The 26,820-nt window shown below is 35.0% G+C and overlaps 2 long non-coding RNA genes across 5 annotated transcripts in view; one reads left to right on the top strand and one right to left on the bottom strand.

Moving 5' to 3' along the window:
* Positions 1 to 15,916, top strand: part of LOC125694522 (uncharacterized) — a 106,770-nt gene extending 90,854 nt beyond the window's left edge. The window contains exons 3-6 of one of the 3 annotated variants that reach the window (XR_007377588.1): positions 4,674 to 4,805; positions 7,188 to 7,293; positions 8,351 to 10,603; positions 15,570 to 15,916. This is a non-coding gene — a long non-coding RNA (uncharacterized LOC125694522). Of the gene's footprint in view, positions 1 to 4,673; positions 7,294 to 8,350; positions 10,604 to 15,569 lie in introns of all 3 variants that reach the window. The other 2 variants (XR_007377590.1, XR_007377589.1) reach the window with 2 other exon arrangements.
* Positions 13,615 to 26,820, bottom strand: part of LOC125694523 (uncharacterized) — a 55,552-nt gene continuing 42,346 nt past the window's right edge. The window contains exons 1-4 of one of the 2 annotated variants that reach the window (XR_007377591.1): positions 25,196 to 25,536; positions 18,391 to 18,516; positions 16,214 to 16,383; positions 13,615 to 14,819 (exon numbers count right to left, since the gene is read on the bottom strand). This is a non-coding gene — a long non-coding RNA (uncharacterized LOC125694523). Of the gene's footprint in view, positions 14,820 to 16,213; positions 16,384 to 18,390; positions 18,517 to 25,195; positions 25,537 to 26,820 lie in introns of those variants that run through there. The other variant, XR_007377592.1, reaches the window with a different exon arrangement.

Raw genomic sequence — 26,820 nt, 5'->3', positions numbered from 1 at the left:
CTTGAAGCAGATGTTGTGAAATAGCATTTCTTACTGTGTTTAAATTTTAAAGTCTGCATTTAGAGTATGTAAGAGAATCAGCACTTGGAATTGTGAATCTCAACATTTCCAAATTTATAGTAGTTGTTAATCATTTCACATGACAATGTATTTAAGATCTTATCAGGGAATATTATTTGCATATTTACAAGTGGTTACAAAACTAAGAGTTCTTTTATGCTCTAGTGGAAGAATTTGGATGGTTGGTTTATGTATGGTAAACTTTTGGCCTGATGCTGTTAGTGTTACGGTGTCATTCATAGACAAACTGACTTTTGGACCTTTTTAGATATCAATGAACAAATTTTGGCTATTCTGGAAATCCTTTCAGTCGTGAATGTAACAGTTTTAGTGTAATGATACGCCATTGCTCTTACATACGAAGTGGCTTACCAAAAATTACTGAGGAAGTAATTCTATTCTACTGTGGTACCTGAGATGAGTTTCAAAAAGTACAGAAGTTACTGTTGCCCCTCAGTATGCCCTCAGTATGAGGGGCATACAGAATCTGGATGTTTTCATTTATATCTTTATTGTCCCTGTTCAAATAGAATTAATCTGTAATATAACTAGTAGTTTAATCAGACGAGCACTCACTAGGAAATTGGAATACCTGGGTTCATCTCTCTTCTCCAAGTTCTGAGAAGTAAGGAAAGCATACATCCACAGATAGTATTTCAATGCAGGGTTGTGTGATAAATCGTGTGCACATCCACACCACTGTCAGTCATGCACAACAGTACTGACACAACAGATGTACTGACGTTGTGGGTGCAACCCACAATGGTACTCTTGTGAGATGCTCAGTGCAAAAGACGGGCTCTAGAAATAAATATGTCAGGATTTCTCATAAATGTGGGCATGATGGAGATCACAGGGCAATTTGACAGCATGAAGTCCACAGACATCTGCTGATAAAAACAGATACTGCAGGAGAAGGCTTAGTGTGCCAGTATCATTTACATGGTGAGGACAGCAAAATAGTCATCTCAGGAATCTCTTTCGAGCTTGAATGTGCAGCTTGTAAAGTGGTGACTTTGTAATGCATTGACTCCAGAAATTGAATGGTGTCTTACTATTTCTAATGGGTAAATATTGTTAAAATAATTTAGTACCAATAGGCTTGGGAAAGAGTCACTTGTTTACTTTCACTTTCTGAATTAACAGTACAACCGTAATATAGAAGAGGTTTATAAAGGGACTGTAAGTTACAGCTACCTTGGTATCCCTACTGGTAGTTACAATCCACAAATGCCAGACTTGTTCAACCAGGGTATCCCCTAAAGTTTTATGACATCAATGCATAAAAGAAGATTACAGAGAGAATGACTGTTAGAGCTGCAGAAGAGTGCTCTGCTTGGCTATGCAGTGAAGAATTATGTCAGTAGGAATCAGACATCTAAATACTTGTAGATCACGAGCATCAAAGAGGAATTTGACATAATTTGCAAACAATGATAAATTTCAGCAGAAACTTGCATATTCATAGCTCTATCAATGCAAGAAGCTACGTAGAAAGTCATTTTTTGTATTTCCTCTTCAAAAAAATTAGCTTTTACTCTCAAACTGAAAAACAGGAAGAAATTCAAACAACATGCTTCCAATAATTACTGAACCTCTGAAAATCTGGACTGCATGTGCTTAAGCACAAAACCACAATATCCCTCATGATAAATATTTGAGTAAAGTTTGAAGGAGTAAGAGAGAAGCAAGCAAGCTTATTTTACTTGGAAAAGGGAAAAATGGAGCTAGAAAGGGAAGCATTCTTCACAGGAAAAGTCCAAATAAAAACACAAAACCAACTGTCAGGGACAAGCAGCCTTTGGGGCAGGAGGCAGGAATTAGCTATTTTGTTACCAAAGCATTAAAGCTACCTTGGGATTCTCTTTGAATCTCTACCTAGAGTTTCTTAGGGCAACAAGCTCCATGATATGGGTGAGAGCTATTTCCTTGGAATTCTCAACTATCCTTGTTCATCACTACCACTAACCTTCGTGAGGGGAGGCACCTCATTTGACCTCTACCCTTTCAGACCCTAAATATCAGAGGAAACAACCATTCATTTGATATTTGTACAGATAAGAATACAGCTTTATTCTCCTTTGACATTTTCATACAGTTACATTATGGTTGTTCAGATAAATGTCAAATGAAAGGTTTCCAAATCTGACATTTTTTAATAGTATGCCTAAAAATGTTGCGGTCAAATGAAAGACTGTGATTCATGTGGCACTTAGAATGGTCTACCTGTCCTCTGCACACAACATGAAGGCTAATTCCAGTTAGGCAGAGATCAGGATGGTAGCACCCAGCCAAGAAGGAAAACAGGAGAGCTCCCTGTGGAATTACTCAAGTTGAAGCAAACCCCACAATTCTCGAGTAGCAGATTAAGTCAGTCTCAGTATCAAAGAGGTGAATAACTGTTACAACTCTGTCAGACTCCTGTACTTTTTGAATGCTTCATTTTGGATATTTCAGATGTAGAGATCCCATGTTCAATACTGACTTGCTTGCAGATACTTGATGTTACATGGCATCCCATGGTGCCACTGATTTAGCAGAGTAATATAGCAAGACATTGAAATCACAGTACACATGCAAACCACACTTAACAGAATACAAAATTTGCATTATTCAGTTGAACCACAGTGTGATTCTTATTTATGTTTTTTATATTATGCTTACTGTCAAGGTGCAGGTCGTCTCCAGTTGCCATAAGGAATACACAGTTTGTAACCAGCTCAAGATAATACAATCGTACATAATACAATAATACAAAAGGGCTTGTGAAAGTGCAGCTGAAGGTATATTTTTAGTGTTCAAGTATGTCTAGATGTACTAAAGGTGGTATCTACAGTCACTCCTTAGAGCTGCAACAAGATCTTAAAGTAGTTGAGAAACCTTTTTCTTTTTTACCAATTACCTGTAGCTCAAATATCCTTTTGAAGCTATTACAAATACCATCAAATAAAGTCTATCGTGGGCAGCAATTTTAACAAGTCAGGAAGAGATTCTTGATCTTCATCGTTCTTCGGGTCTTTATTTTTTGAACTCTTTTAATAATAACAAGAAAAATTTTGTGTTTGAGATGAGGGAGCTTCCTTTCTGCATTTTAATATACACATTTTAGTCCAAAGATGCAGTTGATGTTGTGAGTTGATATTATCCTTGTGATACTGTGAAGCAGTTTTGAATTGTAATGATACTGCGAGTCAGTTGTGAGTTGATATTTTCCTTGCTCCAACCCCACAAAGTTTTGACAAAAATGCATTTCCTTGAACAGCTAACTGAATTTTTCTCCATGCACTGAAGGAGTACATACGGTGAACAAAGTCAAAACACCATACTATAGAGATGAGAAACTGAAGAGTAATGGCCACTTCATGAGCCATCAGAATGTTACAGTGTTCTTGTCTACAAGTGACTACATAACCCTTCTATATACTTTGAGGAGGATTCTGAAATCAGAGTTTGAAATTTTCAAATTTGATTTGAAATCAATTATTATGATAGTAAAAGACATTTCCTTTAATTTAAATCATAAGTTTGAGTCTAAATCACATAATATCTTAAGAAAGGCAAAACTCATTTTACTGCCATTTGTAATTTGCTCATGAAAAGGAATCTCAGCCATCAAGAATTTTCAGTTATACTGGATGATCATTACAGCATTAGGAATGTGAGTGAGCATTATGTTTAAAGGCAGAAAGAAAATCTTTACAGTGAGGACTTGTTTCGTCATTTTGATGTATGTGCAGATGAAAAATGGCAAAGTGGAAGGGAGAGAATTAAAAAAAAGATGCTAGGATGTAGAATTATGAAACTGAGCAACTTTGTATTTGCAAACTGGTTTCTCCTGCATATTTATCTTAAAGTTGAGGATTTGAGGATGGAAGCGAACAAAAAACCTATTTCACACTATTTACCTCATAATATATGAAAATCTATCTTAACATCACAGACAAAAGCCTGGAAAAGAAATCTGTCAGAATTCCAGTTAAAAGCATTCTCAGTGGTGGCCCTGATTATCATGTCACTTCAAGAATAGAGCATAACCAGCTTTGCTAAAAGAGATGGAGCGTTCGGAACTAGATAGAAGAATTTGTCCAAGGTTTGTTGGACATAGGGAGTCTGTGGAAAAGACACAAACTGAGCCAATCAGAGCTAGCCATTATACTGTGATTCTATGAGAACACTCACAGGACTTCCCTAAGGAGGACATTACTATAAAATGAAAACTGAACTGAAAATATTAGTCCTGAGTTTCTAAAAAAGTACGACTTAACCTGTACTAGATGAAAGATACGTGGTATTGAAGAAGGAATTTAATTCATTGCACTTAAATGCAATTATATACCTACTTAATCTTGTCTAATTCTGTTGTCACAGAAAAAAAAATCACATAATTTCTTTTCAGGGTCAGATTTTCAGTATAATTTTACCATTGTTGGCTTGAAAAGCTATTATGTGAAAACAGACGTGTTCAAACTTTATGGAAACCACTTTAATTTTCCTAAGCATAATAAATACAGCCATTCTTTTTGTCACACAATGAAATAAATATCAGAATTGGATGTTATTAAACACTGGACCTCGTTTGATGCTAATCATGGTATTTTTTATTTTTCATTAAGTTAACAACCATTCCACTGGAAGATGCTGCACAGTAATCACTTCGTGTTGCACCAGCTCAGTTGGATTGTCCTGCTCAGCTCTTCAGGAATTTTTGGAAGGATTTTTTTTTTGTTTCTGAAACTCATCTAAAGGTAATTAAGCTTTTTATCTAATAAAATAATAGCAATTAAAATTCATTTATTTTATACATATTTACCAAAATTTCTTTCAAATGACAGATAGGACTGATAAATTTTATATATGGTGTATGTAAGTTCAGACTGAATATAAACTTGCTCAACTGACTGGTTTAACTTGTAGGCAACTGAACAGGACTAATGACTTAGATGTCTCCTTATCTTTTTAGCTACATCGCCTTTTTAAATTATATATTTCCAAACTTCCAATATATTATGGAATAACATACAAAATCACGTGTAAAGGGAAAAAAAATGTTGCCTATTCTATCAAAATTAGAAAAAAAAAAATAAAAAGAAAGAATAGGAGATATTAAAGTATGAGTTTTACTTAATTGTTCAAGGGTGTTCCACAGAACCTTAAAAATAATTGTTACATGCCATCAACAACTTTTACAATTTTATTCATTACAGATCTCTATGCAAAGAAACACCCTAAGATGGATAGGAACAAAATAGCCTGTTCTTCAAAAAATGTTTTGAATGAGATCAAGAGGTTTTTAAATATATGTGCATATATATATATATATATCTAAAATATCCCTTATAAGCATTAGAGAGCCCAGCCATTGCCACACTTGGCATTGTTGTTCTGCATCTGGACCAGGTTTGCCTTCTCACCATGAGAAGGAAATTCACATCTGTTTAAATTTTTGCAGTAATTTATAATCCCAACCACTAAAATTAGAAACAGATTCTGGTTAAATTAAAAGGTGATGTGAAAAAAAAGAATCCTTCATAATATGTTTTCCATGAGATGGGGGAGGTGTAAGAGGATAAAAAGATTATAAATCATCAGGTAGAGAATCAAGAAACCCAAATAATAAAATAAGCACGGAGATAAGAGAGGATCTTTAACACAATTTCATCCTTGTATGTTAAGATCTGAAAGAAGTTTCATGGCCACAATTTTTACTTCTCTGTCGTTTATGCCTGTATTGGATAATCTGAGAAAATGCATTGTGATTTTCTAGTCGGTCTCCATTTTGGATGCATTTGATTTTGGATCTTGTTCTACTGTTTTGGTAGCTGTTTTTCCTTTCAATGAGAGATTAAAGAATCACAGACCAAACGTTTACACCTAATATATAAAACCATGATATCAGTAGATGAGCAAGTTACCAGCATGTAAGGACACCCAAAAAGACAATCAGAAGTGAGAAAGTTCTTTGAGATAGGAACTGGACTGACTAGATCTGGAAAAAGGAAAGCCAGATAGACAAGTGTATAGGGAAGTGGACTGACAACTGGGTGAAGTCTAGAGGTCACTTCCAACGCCTACAATTCTGTGATTCAGATCAGTCATGGTAGAAATTGGCCTGTTTTGACACAAGTTATAAATACCTAATTAGCTGTTTTGTTTGTTTGTTTGTTTGTTTGTTTTAATCTCATTAGTTTAATAAAATAATACCTTAATAGGTGTATATGAGTTTGCATCACTTAAAAAAGGCTATATTATATACAATTTATGTAGATAAGGAGGACGATCCATTTCCTTACTATAATTCACTCCAAAAGGACAGGCTGGATAGAGAGCAATCTGTATAGCATGTCATTCACTTTAAGGCTATACTCTGAAAGTAATGCCTCCTATTTACTTCAGTGGGAACTACGACAGATGCAAAGAGCACAATTAAACTATTTGATGAAGCAAATTCTCAGCTGCTCTTTTCCAACATAGTCACTGCCACAAGATAGGCTTTTTTTTGTGGTTTTTTTTTTTTTTTGTTTTTTTGTTTTTTTGTTTTTTGTTTGTTTGTTTTGTTTTGTTTTGTCTTTGCCAGTGATAAACAAGAGCCTGCATGCCACGCTTGTAAAAATCTGCACTGGTGGAGGTGACCCAGTGTCACAGTAGCCACTGCTGAAGTGCACCATCTATTCACTGTTTGGTATCTACAAACGCTCAGCATGGAGGAATTCATTTACACACATTTGCTTCATACACCATTTTGTCAGAGTGCCCCTCTGCTACCATTTGTCTCACAGCAACAAAATTTAATGGTGGGAAAATTCATCCTCTACCCCCAGCATGCACCTCTGATGCCGTGGGCCAGCATAATAAAATAGGAGGTGTTACTTTCAAAGCAGCTCTTATAGAATAATAACATCTGTTATTTTATTATTGGGAAGGAGCTAGATACAACTAGCATATTGTTAGGAGATGATAGCATCACACAAACAACTAACAGATCATTTGATAGCTCTTCTGTTTTCCATTGGGTCCTTTCCATTAGAGCTTGAAAGTCATAATCTGTGAAGTTTCCTCAGAACTGCAAGAATAACTTTGTGGAACCCTCAAGGTAGCAACTAATTGTTTCATCTTTCCCTTCTTTCCAGGTCTGAGATGATTGAACTCAAGGGTTCAAATTTTGAGGTACAAGAGGAATAGTAACATAAAACCAAAGAGAGGAAAAAAGATGAGATACCAGTGGAAAAGTACAAGGTTAGGGAATCCTGTATTTTTTTTAAATTATAATGATGTAAATCTTGAGGAAAAAGTCATAGTTCTTTTTGACCTCACAGAAATTAGAATCAAATAATTTATTGGTACTCCAGAACTTTTTAAAACTTTTTTTTTTTTTTTAATGTTATGAATATTCCACATGGAAGCTGCATTTAACACAAACAGAGATTGAGTCCTAATTACACCTGTTGCAAATGTCACAAATTAAAATAACTTTTTATTTATTTATTTATTTTTGCATACTGTAATCTAGATATTGGATTTATATTCTACATTACTTTAATTGCCATTTTTAAGACAGAGGCCAAAGACTGTGTTTACTTTTTCATACTGATTTTGAATAGTATCAATAATTAAAGTGGGCGTTTCTGGTATGTTTCCAAGTGTGATTAAAAAAAAGCAGTTTGAAATAAATGTTGAAATAATCAGAATTCAGAATTGTATTAACAAAGCTCTTTGATCCATTAATCAAAATGTGAACTGAAACAAAGTTTACATACAGTACTAGTGTGTTTGAAATTCAACAGTATTGATTTCAATTTTTAGGAACCAAAGGAAAACATTGGTTTCTTCAGGCAAGTTGTGAAGAAAAAGAGCATGTTCTGTTTCAGAAATGTTCTAGATGTATTTATTTTAATCTATAGCAGAAATCTAGAACTGTAAAATTTCTTTGTGACAGATTTTCAATATCAAATTTTGGAACAAAATTAATTTTTTAATTGAAATTAAAAACCTCTTTTTAAGATCATTTCCTTATTAGATTCCTGACTTTTTCACCTGGTCCAAAAAACTACATATTCAAGTGTAGATAAATTTAAAGGTAAGTAAGTGTGTACAAATTCCATTTGCCAGAGATTGAGAGAGCAGTCTAACCATTTATTTAAAATAGTGTACTGGCTATTGATCAGGACAGTGAGCACCTTAGGTATTTATTCTAAATTTCATATGTTCCAAAGAGAACAAAACTACAACTACAGCTACAAAATGCATTTGCAAAGACAGGAACAAACAGCAGAATGTGTTTATTTCCTTTCAGAATTGCTTCAAACCACAACACAGTGGGGATCTCATGAACTTCAAGCCCAGTGAGATTATAAATGCTTCCAGGAGTTGATGTCGCTAACCACTGGCTTTAATCTTGACCATTTCTCACTTATGCCACAGAAAGGTCAGTGCCTTGTGTTTAATTGTGCTGTAAGTATGAAACTATTGTTTTCAAGCTAACGCAGGTGGTGGGAGGAAGAGGAGAAGCTACCTTCCAAGCTAATTACAGAGGCACAGCTCCTCTATTTTATGAGCAGCAGTAGAGGGGAGAAGAGCCAAAATTATTTTTCTCTGATGACTGAAGAAATATTTATGATGTGCCGTTCTCAGAGACAAAGAGATTACACTACTCCTCTGAGTTTCTTCAGTCTAATTATTTTTTATTTTTCCTGATTCTGTATGGATTTGATACTGTGAAAGCTTAACTCATGTTTCAAATTCTTTATTAATACAGTCATCTTGTGTTAGGCAGCTGAAGTCTTCAGCTTAGAATCAGTTTTTCTAATCATCTCTTACTCAAGATTCTTGATTATCTACAGTAAACTCTTGAAAACAATACAAAAACATCCAACTGAATTTTAAGATCGAGGCCCAAGCCTTCATTTCAGGGAATTTGGTCATGCTACAGTGATACCATACTCTGACATGTTTTCTATTGCCATTGCACCGTGCTTAGCCTTTTAGCATATAGATTTTGATGTGATCTTAAGGAATGCATTTACGACATTTTTACACATATGGGGAGGTAACTTGTTTAATAACTAGATAACTCAGAAAACGAATTGGTCTAAAGGATTTTCACTAAATTTAATGCATGGTAATTTCGTAGGAACTACAAAAACAAAGTGTCCTTTACCTCAAATTCCCTAATTATCCCTATGCTATGTTAAATACGTCCTCGTTATGAATTAATCTAAACGTAGTTCTAAGTTTTCAGCATATCTACATTAGTATATGATGATATCTTGATAAATAAATATCACCTGCAGGAAACGCTGAGTGTTTTTTAACTCTGCATATCATTGTTTGTTGTGGTACGAATTGTGAAAGAATGGCAGCATTTGAAAGACACCTGCAAACCCTGGTCTACTGCTTGATTTGCTAATGCAGCATCATGAAACAGTAGTACCTGCTGAAAATTACTGTGATATTGCAGTAAATAATCAAGTACATTTTTAAGATGTGGGAAAGGTTGCAATATGGTTGACTACTATGAACATTTTTTATTATGTTAGCATTAATTTTGAGCATAAAATTCAGTCCCTCTTCCTCAAGCTCTTTTTCTCAATATTACTTTCTCTTCTTTTCTGTAAGAACTTTGGCAATAAAATGAATGTTTTCGGCAGCTGACATAATTCAATTACAGGAATTTCCTGAGCTGTGCCTGTTTGGCTACCTCTGGGGAACGGCTGCGAGTTGGGGTTGTGACAGCAGTCAGCAGAGCTCTCTATGAGCAATGAGTGAACAGAAAGTTCAGCTCCTTCGAAAGACAGTAAGTTTCCTGCAGTTTCTCTTCAGTACTCACCTTCTTCTGATTTCCAGCTTGAATGAATGCAGCCATGATATAGACATAGTTCTCCAGTGAAGCAGGCAGAACACAGAAAGGGCAAAGAGTTCTGAGACAGGAAGGGAAGAATGTGGAGCAAAGTTGTTGTATAAGGCAGCCTGGAACATCAGGTAAGGGGGGAAGGAAAGAAAGAAAGAAAACCAACCAGGGTAAAACTGGAAAATTAAAAAAAGAGTTTAAAGTTGGAGAAATGCCCAACTGCAAGGTTATATTAGAAGAGGATAAAAGGACAAAATACAAAGGAAAAAGGACAAAAGACAAAGGGAAAGGACAAAATACACATTATAATAATTTTTAAAGCTTAATAGTAATTTTTAAAGCTTAATTTTGAGAAAATCTAAAACCCACGTATTGCACTTCTTTGACAGTTCTTTTTTTTTCCTGAATTTACTGCATTGAACATATGATTGAAATACATATGTGCTAATATTCTGCTTCTCTCCGAACAGTATTTTAAGGGGAATCTCATTAAAAAGACTCTGAACATACAAACAAAGTGGTAATGTATTCTTAATGAGGCAAGGTGATGTCTTGCTGTGCAAATGTGCAAAGACCTGTAAAACTGCAGTTCTCCTTCCACTCACTGAAGACAATTGTAAGCGTTTGTCAATGCGTCACTGTCCTGTTTACTGGTGAGACTGGTGAGCTGCATGGAAAGACACCTCTGCCAATAAAAAGGTCAGTATTACTGTTTTAAGAAATTGTATTATTTCACTGTTTGAACTGTTACAGTTTCATTGTGATACGCTTCCGTGATCATCTTTGAATTACAGCTTTTGCTTCCTCAGTACTTCCGCTGGCTGCCATTTTGAATGGAGGTGATCACTAGCAGCAAGGAAGCTGGAATATCTGGGGCTTTACCATGTTGAGAATAGTTCACTGTAGTTTGAAAGATGTTTGTTACATGCTTCTTTTCATAAGAAACCTTTATTCTCAACTTCAGGATGCTTTGAGAATACAGGATCATTTGCCTGGCAGGTTTTATTTTTTTTGATCATTGTTTTGGAGAAAAGTATGGAAAGGATTGAAAAAGAACAAGAAAGGTTCTCTTACAGCATAACATGACTGTACTCTTAGAAAAACAAACCCAAAATGAAAGTTGAAAGCATATCTGAGATGTAGCTTCCGACATACAGAAATATCACCAAAAAATGACAGGAAAAAAGCTCCCTCAGTATCAGAATATATTGTAATTTTTATCCAAACGCATCTGAATTTTTTGGTTCCACTTAATGTAAAGCATATTGGATAACTTGGGACATTTGAGTTTTTGATGGTGTCATTCAGACTAAATTACATACTTCATATCATACTGGGATAAGGTGATGACAAATATGGAATGATTTTTGTGTATTCCTGCAAGATGCTGAATATGTCCATTTTTTTAATTTAGTTCTATCTGAAATGACTACTTACGATTTACACACCATGGTTATTATTGTCTGGGGGTTTGGCTTTTGCTTTCTTTTTAGGTTTTAGTCAGGGTAACAGGTAGATGCTTTAATTTTAACACACCTACTGCAAATTTATTTTGTAATTGGGGATGTGCAGTCTATTTCACACTAAGAAAGTACATTCTATTCGTTCCTTATTGTCATCTTAATCTATACTATTTATGGGATTAGTACTCATACCTAATTTTTGCTTAGCTCTGAAGTACAAAGCTAATTCATTTGAATTAAGGCAATGGAACAAGTTCAGACTTGTGAAAAATCTTATTAGGAGCACACGTAATATTGGCAGAAAATGTCAAGGAAGGGTGCACCTGGATCCAGGGGCATTTCAAAAAAATATTGTTAATAAATATCTAATAAAGAAAGACAGGTCAGGGAGAATCTTCAAAAATATTTTCCTTCTATTTCTTATTTGTTGCAAAACTATCTCCATAAAATAATGATCAAGATTAAATTGGACTCCAAGAGGGTGTTAACGCATTAAAATTGTAAGAGTATTTTGTGAATTATTGGCACTTAGTTTTTTCCAGTTGGGACTTCTTGTGGATGTATATGTGCTTTTCAAAGGTCTAAGGCCTTTGGTAGCTAAGTAATAGCTAAGTAATAACAAATACCAATCTCAGTGAGCATATTCTGTGACAAACATGAGGGAACTGTTTTAAAAGTATTTAATTTCAATGAATAGACTTTACAGTTCTGAAGAAAACAGCAGTGCCATCTTTTGTTGGAACAGACCAACTACAACTTTCAAATATAAATATTTAGATCCATTCTGATTCGCACTTAATATTTTATATCAGAAGGCTGTTTACCGATAATAAGGCAGCATCTGTCTTAGCAAGGAAGTAAACGCAGGAACAGCTACTCACTTTATTTGGTGAATATTTGCTGAGGGAGAAAAGATTTCAAATATGAACATAGTTACCTAGAGCAGCCAGGACCTATTTAGCAGTTACTTAGATTCTGTTAGACTGCTATACTGTTTATAAATGAACCTTGGACCTGGCTATCCCCTCTTACAAAAACACATGATGTGGGATATAACAGAGCTATGTCGACCTGCCACCACTCATCCTGCACTGCAGCAGAGAGTGTAAAAACTGAATTTTCCTCTACAGCTGTGGCAGTAAGAGCTCCTGTGCACAGTGACCCTACTTTGAATGCTAGGCATATCTGGAAGGGCAGCCATTCTATTCTTGCTCTGTCCAACCTCAGAAGTCCTAGTGCTTTTTTTTTTTTTTTTTTTTAGGGAATATACAAACATATACTATAAGTGACACTTTGCTTTACAACCAACATTTTTTAAACCACTCTTGACACTTTAATACAGAATGTATTTTCATTTGCCTTTTCTAAATTTAGATTCAGGCTTCCAGCACTTGATGAGACACTGGGGAATCTGGGGAATTATTTTGTTCTTCAGTTTCCAAATGGTTCATTTCCTTTAAAAAAGACTATATTTGTATTTTATGTGTATGGGAAATGAATTGGCTTTTATAAGGCAAATAACAAACACTATTAGGTCTTTAGTCTTTTTAGCTGTCAAGAACACAAGTTTAGTGATATTTCAGTAGCTTGTTTTGGGGACCTTGGAAAGTGCCTGGAAAGTGTTGACACAGCTCATCCTATAAAAAGGAAATAATTGGGAACGAAGTCTATTCAGATTTAAGAAAGACACAGCCTTCTTCTAATTACAAGGACCTGTGCTGTGACTTCCACCAGTCTGAAGCTAAACAGATGAGTTTAGAATATGGTCTAGCTGTGCTAAGCCCTGCTTCCTCCACCACATCATCAATTATCAATAATGGCTTTGGCAAGTAGCATTATTATTTGATCTCACTTGTATGTTCAGACCTGTGGGGCCCGACCCAGGTGGGCTTGAACTCAGAGACTTGCAACCTCCTGTTATTAATCCAGACCTCTGCCCTTCCATGAAGACTATCCTAAAGTCTGTGAGGTACAAAATAAGAAATCTCATAATCCTCAATTATACCATTCTTGTTTCTTTCCAAATCCAAAATAAAACCTGGAGAATAAAAAGGTCTCTCTATATGATCTATTTTGACAAAAGAATTATAATGAAAATATATTATTCATACATATTGATAAGAATGTATTATGTAACTAATATATAATATGAATATAAATACATTACTATCTACAATTAAGAAGCTGATCATGCAATTTTTATTCTGTTTTTCTAACAGGATTGTATGATAATGTCTATATCACAGTTCCAAAAAACAAACCGCAAAAGGCTCAATTAGTTTTACAAATAAAAACTATTTGCTCAGACAGCAAAATAAACATTTTGCATGAGCGCACCTCAATTAACCTCTATTTATTTTGTTGATACAAATTGCTAACAAGGTTTCACATGAAACTTATTGAGCAGTTTTGTCCTCCGTTTGTAGCTTACATGTATACACAAGCCCAGAGTTTTGAAAGATAGGGTTTATTTTGAATTTCTTCTTAATTGCTTTCATTTATGTAACCTCTTAGAGATTTCACAGCAACAATGCTTTTATGAGTAGTTGCACATCCTTACACATTATTTAGTTATTATAGATATAGTTTGATTATATTATATATTATTTTATATATATTATAGTATATTATATATTACATTTACTGGAGTTAAAATTTAAAATATTCATTCTTTCTAATGAATTTTTGCATGAAATTTTGGAGAGGGGTTTGTTTTACGACCTGATGCTGTACTGACATTTGAGTAACTGACATAGGAAAAGCAAAGTGTTTCCGCAGCAGTAAGGGTACAGTGAGTTGTCAAATGACGTAGAAAAGTATCTCTGTGCACCAAATTCAGTCTCAGCTGCCTTTACAGATCAATTTGTAAAAGTGTAAGAGTTCTCAAGAAGTAGTGCTAGCTCTAAGTTCAGATTTTCATGCAACAAAGCTTATGTTAAGTTTCAAGACCTATTTCTTGTGTTTTAAAGTAAATTTACATTTTTTTGTTGTTTGTTTGTTTTTTCTTTAGAAGAATGATTTTGGAAATCTGAATGTGATAAACTGCTTATAGGCAATGCAAATAATCCATTGTAACACATACGTAAGCAATACAAATTAATCACTACTCATAATGCATTTCTTCAAAGAAAGGGGTTTTCAAGCTATCCCTTATAAACCACAGAGTGGCAGATCTACCTGCTGCAATAAAGAAATTGCTAGGCATATCCTAGAGTGCTCTAGTTCACTCATAATCCTACAGTTCCCTTACTAAGTTCTGCTTCCCAAACAATTAGGTGATACCTACTTACATGCAGTAGACTAACCTCTGTCTCACGCATTCACGCCTCATTTCCTCATTTAATTCTCTTTTCAGTCTTGTTATTTATTTTCTTTAATATTACATTTCCATTTCCAGCTCTATAGCCAGATGAGTCACCCTCATTGCTATCCACAACAGCACTCTCCAAGGCCTGTGAAACAACAAGATAATTTATAAAAACTTTTCCACTGAAGTTATATACAGTCAGTGAGGTTAACCTTTATTTTAGTGGCACTTGAATTAGGAGACAAAGTTCCATTCAGAAAAGAATCTTCAGAATAAAATAGGAAGAACATCAAGAATTTTACATCATTTTCAGAAATAAATAAATAAATAAATAAATAAATAACCCACATGCCATAACCACAACATACCAAGACAGTGGTGTGAGACTCAGTAGTTTACATTCAATTTTTTTTTTTTTTTCTCAGAAACATAGAAAATATAAGTGGACTGAAATTTCCATGTATTTTTCTTCTTTGCTATAGGAAAGCAAAGATGAAGTTCTCAGAAGTTCCTATTTTAAATATAGAAAGACTGACTTATTTTCCTCACAGCAGAAGACTAATTTCTCATTTCAAATGATTGTTTCCTCTGTGTTGTATGTTGGTCCCTGTTTAGCCATCGTTATCCACCTACAGTCATTCCATTTTGTAATTAGAATTTGGGAAAAGAAAGTAATTGTTATTTTCCTTGAAGGTGACGTTGACAGAGAGGCAATATATAGTGCCTATGAGATAAAACAGAGGAGTCCCTTCTATATGAGGCTACCATCCCATGTTTAGATGTAAGGGACGTGGTTCAGTGGGGAAATATGGTTGGTAGGTGGATGGTTGGACTGAATGTTCTTGGAGGTCTTTTCCAACCGTGGTGATTCTGTGATTTCTTTGGATTCTGACAGATGCAGATATCATGCAAAAAATAAGGATGTCCAGAACCAAAACAGAAGAATCGACGTAGGATGCTCCAAAAAGAATGCTTTCTACTTATTTTCATGGAAACTATGCACAATAAAGAGCACAATAACACTATTTGATAGAGCAATTTTTTAGCTGCAATCTGTCTCACGACAACAAAAAGTAATAGAATATTGGTGAGAAGGTTCAACCCCTACTGCCATACCACCAGTACCCATCTTTGATGTCATGGGACAACATAACAGAATAGGAGGCAGTACTTTTAGAGCACCTCATATTTACCTATCACCTAGAGGAAAAAATCTTATAGTCTTCCTGTGAATGAAACTGTTCTTTTTTCAGTGACATCAACAGAAATTTGACCCTTGAAAGTACAGTACTTTTTTTTTTTTTTTCCATTTCTTTTTTCCCCTCCATCACTGTAACCACAAATCTCAGTGTAGTGACTATGACAGGAGTATCCAGAATGAGGAGCTGGAAACAATTGCTGTCTTATTTTTCCCTAGGATAAATTATTCAGTTGACTGCCCTGGAATTACATCAGTACATACAACAGTACATACTGTTTAAATGTACTTGTACTGTAAGACTTATAAGTAATTACTGTAAGTAATTTCAGGAAGCCTACCTCCTTTAGCAGTCCATAAAACTGACCTCCTTGAGACATTCAGTTAGATCTTCACAGAAGCAGAAGTCAAAATACCACACTGCAGTAATTATTTCTCCAGGTCTCTAAAGCATGTATTGTTGTTGATGCAAATACTTATGGAGCATTCCCATGGTAAGAAAGGTAGCTTGCTAGGAAGAGAAAAAATAAATAGCAATAACAGGCACACAGAACACAAAGTCTAATCTTCTTTAGCTTGTGAATACACCTAATTTGGTTTAAGAATGACAAATGCAAGCTCAGACAAATTCTGCTGAAATGAAATGAAGAAAACATTCCATGATAGAGAAGCTGGACATCCAATTAAGAATCTAGACTCTCACATTCTGCCCAATGCACAGAACATATGTAAAATGAGAGTACTTTGCCAGAGCAAAAAAGTCAAACACCACAAAATAACAAATAGAACTGCATTCTCATATTACCCACAAGAATGTGGTATTCCCAATTTAAGAAAATTTCTTTCAAAATTAAATGCTATTTAGTATGGTCAAGTATTCTATTTAAGCTTTGACTAAGAAAAAAAAATATATATGTACATATATAATTTTAATATCATTTAAAGACTATTAAAATCATAGCATAATATTTCATACTTAAAGAAGCTATTGAAAGGAGTGCGCATTGTAGAACACCTTAAAAAAAATCTACTATTATTTTATATTCTTCTACATTTTGCCACGATGTTTACATAAAGAAATTTAATTGAAATAGATTTTCATAATTGAATACTTCTGAAGACCCATGACATGTTGCAGATCAATGTTTAATCTTCCCCTACACAAAAGTGTGTATGTCTGTAATCTATAAGAAATACAGCTGTCTTTGCCTGAACATTAACACTGTTGGGAGATTTCTTTACAACAATACAGTACATTCCTTAATTTTCCCTAGAGCTGCAAACTATTTCAGATGAACATGAGTCAGTCAGTACTTTTGAGAATAATGTTGCAAAGTTGTAAGTGCCGCTTACTATTTCCATGAGCACTGCCTTTTGGAGGCAGTATATCAAGTGTCAGAAGTGATATCAAATCTAGTTTGTCGGAGTATCTGAAAGCTAAGTGATATTTTCAAAGACATTGCTGTATGTATTCTTGCTAACCTAGAAAATAAACAGAATTAGGCTGACAAATGAAACACATGAAATTGATGATGTCTTGATGACGTCTTCCAGAATGATTTAACTATGAGCCCAGACAAACTTTATGGGATGCAAACTTTTTTTGATGCTGAAAAAGTTCATATTAATTTAAATTCAGTCACAAGCCTGTTTATTGGAGTAATGCTAACACAAAATGGTTTGATTTTGAGCACTCTGTTGAGTAACAACATAGACCTCTTCTCAGCTTTAAAAATGGTTGCTCAGCTCCTTATCTTATTCTAGGAGCCCATACTACTAGAATTGTGTCAATTTATAAAAATAACAACACATTATCTTACATTTCCTTAAAGTTGTTTTGTTTAGTTGGTTTTTGCTTTATAAGATTTGTACTAGATTTGGAGTAGGAATTACTGGATTGTTTTGTCAGGAACAAAAACATCTTTGACTGAAACTTCAACAGATGTGCAATTCGACTCTTCCAAAGCTGACATTGATGGACCTCAAATATTAGTAGCCTGGGATATTTCTTAATTATTCTTCCTCTTAAGTTATTACATATTTGAAACTCTGGCAATGATCAGAAATTTAAAAAAAAAAAAAAAAAAAAAAAAAAAAAGATTATTTCAAAGTATTCTAGAATTGAGAATTTTTGAAGCATTGGGAAGTGGAAAGCTATTCTGTTTGACTCACTGATAATACTTTGTGTAAACTTATTTGCTATTCATAGCATGACATAATTCCTTAGTTCCTAATTAATTGAACTCAACTTTTTCTGTTCTGAGCACCGTGCTTGAGTGCCATTTTCAAAGGAAACATTGTACCTTTCACTTGGAATGACTACCTTTCAAATATTGTTCTCCATTGAGTAGAAAGCCTTGTATGTAAAACTGTCCTTGTTGGAGTCAATATGACTGTGATAGTAATTAAACTATCAGAAGCAGGAGAGAACAGATGATGACACAAAAAAAAAAAAAAAAAAAAAAAAAAAAATCTGAATACAACACAAATAATTCTTTCTGCAAATACAGTTACTTACCCTTCCTGGAGAAGCATGATTCCTACTGATGATCTCATTGTTAACATTTATTTCAGTTCAGGTTTCATTCATGTAAGTTGACTTGGGGTAGACACTGTCTCAGATTTCTGATGGCTTTGCTCATTTCTGTCAACGTTAATTGAAGAGGAGAGAAAAGTCATATATTAATCTTTCCAAAATCATCATGTTTCAAAAGAGTGTGATTTTGTGTGACTTCTGTTTCACAGAAATCCCTCTAAAATTCTTGATCTTAGCAACATTCATAAAATGAGTGAACATACAGAACTGATTTGGGTTTTTTGGAAGAGCTGGATATAGAAGAGAGGGATTACCACAGTTGTTTATAGTCACTGTTCCAAAAATCACTTGTCCTGTACGTCCTTATGCTGTACATACTATTACAAAGTCTGTGTTTAATGAATGATACATGAAGGGTTGTTAGGAACTTGTGCCGTAGGGGAAGACTATTGTGAGTCATGAACAGTGCCAAACTGTAGACTCATTAATCTGATTAAAAGCATGGCTCATTATAATGTAGCTGGATATGCAAGTTTTAAATAATACACAGTTTGCCTGAGATCTCATTCACCGAAGTAATACGTATTTATTTTTATGATATTTTTCATTGAACTGCAGTAATTCTATGTGATTTCCATCATGGAATTTGCCAGTGGACTTACAAGAGCATGTTTACAAAATAACCTAATTTGCAGTAGGTATTTTACATGAGTTTTTAGTTTATGGGTATGGTTTGGAATTAAAGTCACTCTAAAGATGAATATATGGTACAGCTTCAATGCTTGGTCCTGCTCTACACTTATTTTTAAAAATAATTACCTCAAAATACTGCTAATATTGAAGCTTATTACAGTTTAACCAGTGCTTTGAAAGAACCAACTTCTTATTGTTAAAGTCAGTTCAAATAAGACATAGCTAATAGAAAATATCTGCTGACTGCAAGTTCTCCTTACCCTAGTAGACAGAAACGTTAAGGTCACAGTGACAAGATTATTCTTTCCATGAATTGCTCAGCTTTACATACCAAAGTAATGGTATGTAATAAAGAAAGCATAACTCTGAATCACCTCAATAAATACCAGTAGATATCAAATAAATAACAACAAAAAAACAATAGCAAAAGGAAAAACACTCAAACTGCAAAGCCATCTTAGTTAAAAAGTTTTCATTCGTCTCATTCTTAGATGAACTGTTAACACCATTTTTAGTAAGAACATACAATGATTCAAGTCATAGTGTATCTACTGTCTCTAGTGAATGCAGAAAGTTGATCTGTGTCATAAAAGATGCCGGAAGCCTTAGAATGTGACTATGTGGAGAGAACAGTAATGAAAGTTTTCCTTCAAGTCCTAAGATTTTTCATTTGCAGAACTCTTTGTGACAGACTATATTAGGTCTAGATAGCTTGTATTTGTCTGGATCTCATGTAACATACCCTGATTCTGCAATAACTGCTTCACAACTTAATTATAGTTCACTAGAAACATAACATTTGCAGATAAGGCACTGTGAATGAACAACTCTCAGAGTCTAAGTGGGCTTCTCACTCACAGACAAACAGCATTTTAAAGGCAGCAAATGCTTTTCCAAAGCTTGCCACATTTTCCAGGTACTGCAAAAAGGTATCCTGAAGGTCAAATACAAAACAATAATTTACTGGAGATTTTCACTATGTGTTACTTTCAACCAAATTCTGAATATTTACACAGGCAGCATTCTACTAGTGTTAAATAAGAATGTGTAAAGATAATAACAAGAAAACAACATACAAGATAGTACTACTGAGCTCAAATAGAGAGTAATCAACATGGATTTTTTTTTTTCTTTTTAAATCCTGAACATCAAATCTACTTCAGTGGATTCATCTAAAACATGCCAGGTAGGACTTAGCTAAAGGAAACTTACTGGGAAGTGCTTATTATACTATTAAACTAAGACAATACCAGAAATGCTTACCCAGAGCTTTCTGGTGAAAGATGATAAACTTTTTAAAAACGTGGGCCATATTTTCACAGTCTAGGTACTCAGGTTGCAAGAAAGAAGATAAATCACATGCAAGAGAGAGTTTATGCATAGTTCTGGGATTGCTGCATTTCATGTCATCTCAGCACACACACATCTTTTAACCGGATCAGTACCCAGCGTACACAAAGAACAAGAGAATCTTATTCAAGAATGAATAAGGAGTTTGTCACACAAAATATTACAGGAAAACATATTGCTCGAGTATATCTACAGAAGTGCATTCATTTAGTAATAGAAACATCTAACTTACAGAGCTGAAAATCGTTTTGAATTTAAGGCCAAACACCCTAACTGGTATAATTCAATAGACTGCTATATACTCCTCTATCCTACCTCACAACATGCTGTTGAACCTTCATCCAAACTAACTCTCACCTTTCTTTGATGTTGTTGCTGCCCTTTCACCTACAGTTTGTCTGTATTTTTAAGAAGATACAACCTTGTCTTTGAATGATAATGAGCTAAACAGCCAGGGTTTGAAAGATTTGTACTTTCATGAATCTTTGAGCTAAGAAGTATATGCAAAGACCTACATAAGACTGCCCAAGCAATTAGGCTTTGAAAATCCTGGTGTTTTAGAAGTGGTCTATTAGTTGTTTCAATATACAGCTATTAAATATTTTGACAATCAGGTTTTTCCTAAAGGAAGAAAACAACACCAAAAATCAAAAACCCACTCACAAAATATTTTTTTTTAATTATTTTCTTGTCCTTTAATACTACATGTATTAGAGAGACATTACCATGTCATATTAAAGACAATACTCTCCATTATTTAGTGGTTTAATTAATCAGGTCTGGTCTAAAAAACAACAAATTATAAATCTGTGGAAGGTGGAATGGTTTCATTAATAGGCTCCATAATTGTATCACCTGTGATATTTTAAAATTTCAGTTGCTTAACATCTGATGTTTTAGATTTGAATCTTTATCCCTAAATAGATTCTAATCATTTTTACCCTCTTTTACCAAACTCAATTTTGTATATACAACTTCTTATGTGACTAATGCATGATTTAGCTATTCTGCCACTTGTGCATTCATAGGAAGTAACTGATGTCCTTATTTAGCAAGGTAGCTGGTTCTGGCCAATTTCACCAACACTACAACTTGTATTAGTCTTACCTTATAACACTATGTGAGATTTCCAACTCCCCAAGTACGACAGACACACAATAAAGAGCAAAACCAAAGTGAATGAGGAACTCAGGACTACTTTACAGGGCATCTAATAGCATAATATTCCTTTAATTCCCTGTCTGCTGAACGTAATTGTGAATTTTACACATCAAGCAAGTAGGCATGGGACTTGCACCCAGGAAAAAAAAAAAAAACACAGCAAAACATCATTTCACTGTTCTGTAGCAAATAACAGGAAAACAAACAGTTTACTGCCTGCTAAAAAGCTAATACTTAAAAAAATAAAATAAAATCAAGGCAACACAGTAGATCACAGTAGATCCAAAACTTAGTACAGTGCCTTAGCATAAGACCATAGCTAATCACATTTGAATATAAATTGTTAATTTATTTTTTAAAGTGCAACTTGAAAGTACTTGTTCAGAAGAACAATACTTCTAATTTTTTTTAAAATGTTAATTTAAGTCAGCATATCAAGAGAAACAAACAAACAACTAAGAAACACATTTTCAGCTGTTGAACAATGGACAATCCAAGCAAATAACAATCCAAGAGGAAAATGCACAAATAAAAAGAATTGTGGAATGTTTGAGCCAAAATATTTTCTAAGCTGGAGTTGACTGTACTAACTTGGACAGGAAGACTTAGGGAAAAACTAACTGGGATCAAAAAGCCATGGCTTGGTACTTTCATTTTTATTTTGAAGAAAGAGGTTTTTTGAATTGGGCCAACCATTGCACACAGTTGGCTTGTGCAGTACAGCTTAGCCCAGCTACTTCCATCCAAAATGCAGCACAGAATACATCTTAGAACAGATGCTGAATTATTTTGAAGAGATAAACTGCCTATAGCTGGCACAAGCGGATATTTTCACTGGAGTATTATCTTGACAGATAATGGTAGAATTTGCCTTATGGTGTCTGATCATAATTCTACCAATTATCATGACTTCATGATAGAATAAATTCAAGAACATTCAGAACTAAAAGAGCTAGATTTTTTTTCCCCTGAAGAAATAGCAAAGAAAACAATTTTCTTGTGCTAGTAGATGCAGCACACGAAGTTTTGGGAGCAGTATATGCTTTAGACAGTTTATTTACACAGAGAATGAGATAAGCTAAGAATAAACCAAGATCAAAGACAGATAAATACTACATCTATATGTTATCTCTACATCACTTTTCCTTTCAGAGTAACTCTGATCTTTTCAGCATTACCAGACTTGACTTTGGGTCAAAAAGGACCTTGTAGCCAAAGACAACAGAGAACTTTACTTTCTGGGTACATGCAGAGCCTCTATTTAAAGTCTCAGGTGAAAAGTTTCTATAGAAACATGAAGGGTTTAAACAAACAATGCTGAAAAGCTGAACCCAGAAGCCCATCCAAGAAAACCATTTATCCATCCTAATCACTCCTAAACTATCTCATGAGGACCTCTATCATGCTTCTGCATACTGCTTTAATATGTTATACCTTACACTGGCATATTTTGCCTTTGAAAACAAACAAACAAAAGCAGCAGTAATAACAGAAAACAACCAACAAAAAAAGAAAACCACAAACATACTGATAACTGTTAAAAACATGGATGTGCAGGATTCTGCAGCTTAAACTGAGGGAAATGCACAGAAAGTGGAAGCAGGGTTGTGCAGCCTGGGAGGAATACAGGGCTGTTGTCTGTGTGTGTAGAGATAGGATTAGGAAAGCCAAGGCACAAATAGAGCTGAACTTGGCAAGCGATGTGAAAGATAAGGTTCTAGAGGTAGGTAGGCAGGAGGAGATGGATCAAGGAAAGTGTTCCCCCCGATGGAAGGTAATGGGGAGCTGGCTTCCTCAGACATAGGAAATCTGAGGTGCTCAATGAGTGCTTTGCCTCAGTCTTCACAAGTGGTCAGGCTTCCCATGTCTGCCAGGACCATGAGCCTCTAGATGAGGGTGTGGGGAGAGGTTTCTGTCTCACTGTAATGGTGGAACAAATCTGAGTCCTCTCCTACAAGGAAAGGATTGTTTAGCTTAGAGAAGAGAAGGCTCCAAGGAAACCTCATTGCAGCCTTTCAGTACTTGAAGGGAGCATGTAAACAGCAGAGGGAACAGCTATTTATGAGAGTGGATAGTGACAGGATAAGGGGGAATGGTCTTAAAGTGAGACAGGGGAGGTTTAGGTTGGATGTGAGGAGGCAGTTTTTCAGACAGAGGGTGGTGAGGCACTGGCACAGGTTGCCCAAGGAGGCTGTAGATGCCCCATCCCTGCAGGTATTCGAGGCCACGCTGGATGTGGCTCTGGGCAGCCTGGGCTGCTGGTTGGCGACCTGCACACAGCAGGGGTTGGAACTGGATGAGCATTGTGCTCCTTTGCAACCCAGGCCATGCTGTGATTTAACACAGGTCCTTAACTGATCCCAAAGCTAGTAAATTGAAAATTAATTCCGATCTCCTTCTTGGCATATACTATCTCCTAAGTGATGTATATGAGGACTTTTTTAAAAAAGCTGTTTGTCCTATATATAGTTATGTTTCAAATTGTTACTCACTAAAAGAGCAAGTATTTTTGGTTCCTTCTGAAAGTCATATTTCCATAGTGATGCCAAGCTGACAAAAATATGCAGCACTTCATGATAACTGAAAATTAACTCAATAGCACAGATACTGCTCCTGGTTACCACTTACTTAAAAGTCAGCCCAGAAATTATTTTACATCTGCAAAAGTCAGTTTTTCCTGAAATTTTAAAAATATATATGCATTCAATATATCTTCAGTTTTCAGAATTGTAACTGCAAGAATTTTCAGAATATTTTGAGGCCTTAAAAGAAGAGAAAAAAAAAAAAGTCTGTCTTGCCCCTAATCTTAAAGCTTCAATAGCTCATTTCCCAGGAAATCAGCTCAAATAAATGGAAATTCATTTTGCTGGACTACTTGCCCCATACACAATTTGTGGTATCTGTTTTTCTGCAGGCTGTATCTACTCTGCTATATAAAGGAGAACCAGGGAGTAAAATCCAGCATTTTACTCATCCTAACTTTCATTTTAAAGGATACCCCCAAGCAATGCAGATATGAAGCAGTCTGCTTGATGGCAATACAGACGTACTCATAGATGGAATAATTCCATCTTCATCACTCAGCAGGTTAGAAATGCAGCGTCTACTAATTTCTTTTCAAAGCTTCAGAGATATTTCTATCCAGAAATTATCAGAGGTGTCTGACTTCCCCTCCTAAGGACAGGAAAGTTACAATCCTCTTTTTCTTTTTCTTTTTTCCCTGAAACGTAGCTCCTAACTGACCTATGCAGTCTACATAACTGTAATCTACATATTGCATCTACACTTTACACATTACAGTGTTTAATCTACACATTGCCAGCCTAACAGTGACTGAAAAACAGGAGGCGGTTATGCTTTTAAAAACTTACAGGAATATCCATCACATTCTACCTGTCAAAAATGAACATCTGCTAAAAGGGTCACCATTCCAGAGGCAGAATTTCTCTGTATTTCTTTCCCCAAATGATCATACTCTGCTGACTGTTACAGCTTTGCACCAACTCTCTTAGAGCTACACCAAGGATGAAAATAGTTATGCTGAGCAGAGGTTATATCAGAAGAAACGTAGAAGGCAACTCACCTCTGTCATTTACTCTGTGCTGCACTTTCAATGTGCCAGGAAGGCCAGGTTGCTTCTCTGTCATACCTGTTTAATGGAAAGCCTTTTCCCTGCGCAGAATCTTTTTGTTTTCTTGACAATAGTTTTAGGAAAACAGATTCTTTCATTTTACTCCTTCTGATATTTCATTAGGGCTCTCTTTCTGTTAAAATAACCTTTCAACTGGAATTTCATTATGCAAATTTAGTAATATTTCCTTTTTGTTACATCGGGGACCTAATAGAGCTTTGAAGCAAAGCAGCATGCCAATCCTTAACAAATAAAATACTCAAAAAGAATCAGGGAGCATTGATTTCTCTCTGAGTTTGCAGAGCTACAATAATAGGACATACCACAGCTCCAATTCCAAAGACAATTATTCATACCATCTATGAACAATTCTCACAAATGTTATGGAGCTTGGGGTATGTTTGTCTTTATAAAGAATTCATGACATACCTCCTTTCAATCATCTCACAACCACCCACACTGACATTTCACAAACCGAACTTATCCATAATACCTCCCAGCACCAGGCTTTTTCTACACATTTGTTCAGGTCAGCACACAAATGTTCTCACTCTCCAGCCTTAAAAATATATAAAATAATGAAATAAAATTCCACAAACACCCACAGCACTGTACAAAAGACTATTCAGGGTCAAGATCGAGGAAAAAGGCCTTTATCCTCTTTAGTTCACCCGTGTGTGTGTGTAATATCTTCTTTGTGTGTTGTCTTTGCTATCAGAACATTGCAATTCTTGCAACTCCTTTGTCCTTAAGATAAGTAGTTCAAGGAGAAATGAAATGACAAATGTTGAACAGTTTTGTCTTCTTCCCATTGTAAAAATAAGATATTTTTTCAACAAAATGTTATAGAAAACTAAACAGTCTTCTATTTCTGGAGAAAACCCTCAACGTATCTTATTTATGCCAATAATTATATCATGATTTATTCTTCTATATTTATTCAAAATATTTAAGTTTGTTGTTGCTGTTTTTTTTACAGGTTTTTTTTTTCCTTAATGATCTACTAATCTTAATCAGTTGCTGCATTCCCTAGAGATGGCTGTATGTTTTGAAGAAATCAAAACAGTTGAACTATTTCTTCTAATTGTGAAGCAGCAGGTGTGCTTCTTACTGCAACGGACCTCAACGTCTTACATTGCTAAAACTGCAGAAATCTTTCTATGGCACTGTATGCCTCAGCTGAAGACGATTGCTATTTATGGGAAAGAATGCTGCAAAATCATTAAATTAAAAAACAAACAAACAAACAACAGGTATAAAGTTCTACACTGTATACAATATAGAGGCAGAAAATGCCAACTCGCATTTACTGGTTCACCAAGAGAATTCTATGATGCTCCGTAAGTAATAAACATTATTCTGTGATTCACAGATCTTTTTTGGGGAAGTCACTTGTTCATAGCTTGCTAGCATGCCGAGGCACCAGTTGTATGAAAATAAATGTATTTCTGACCAAATAGCAGAAATGAACTATTCTGCCTGAATGAAGTGAGGATCCACAACTGCATTTCAGAAAAAAGTCTTCAGCTCAGTTTCTGAGTTTTATTAATACACCTCCTCAGTGCTGTGCAGACTCA

Source organism: Lagopus muta, chromosome 6, assembly GCF_023343835.1.
Source record: "Lagopus muta isolate bLagMut1 chromosome 6, bLagMut1 primary, whole genome shotgun sequence".
NCBI classification, from domain to species: Eukaryota; Metazoa; Chordata; class Aves; order Galliformes; family Phasianidae; genus Lagopus; species Lagopus muta.
The sequence above is the reverse complement of the archived record's forward strand: the minus strand, read 5'-3'. Positions and strand labels throughout refer to the sequence as shown.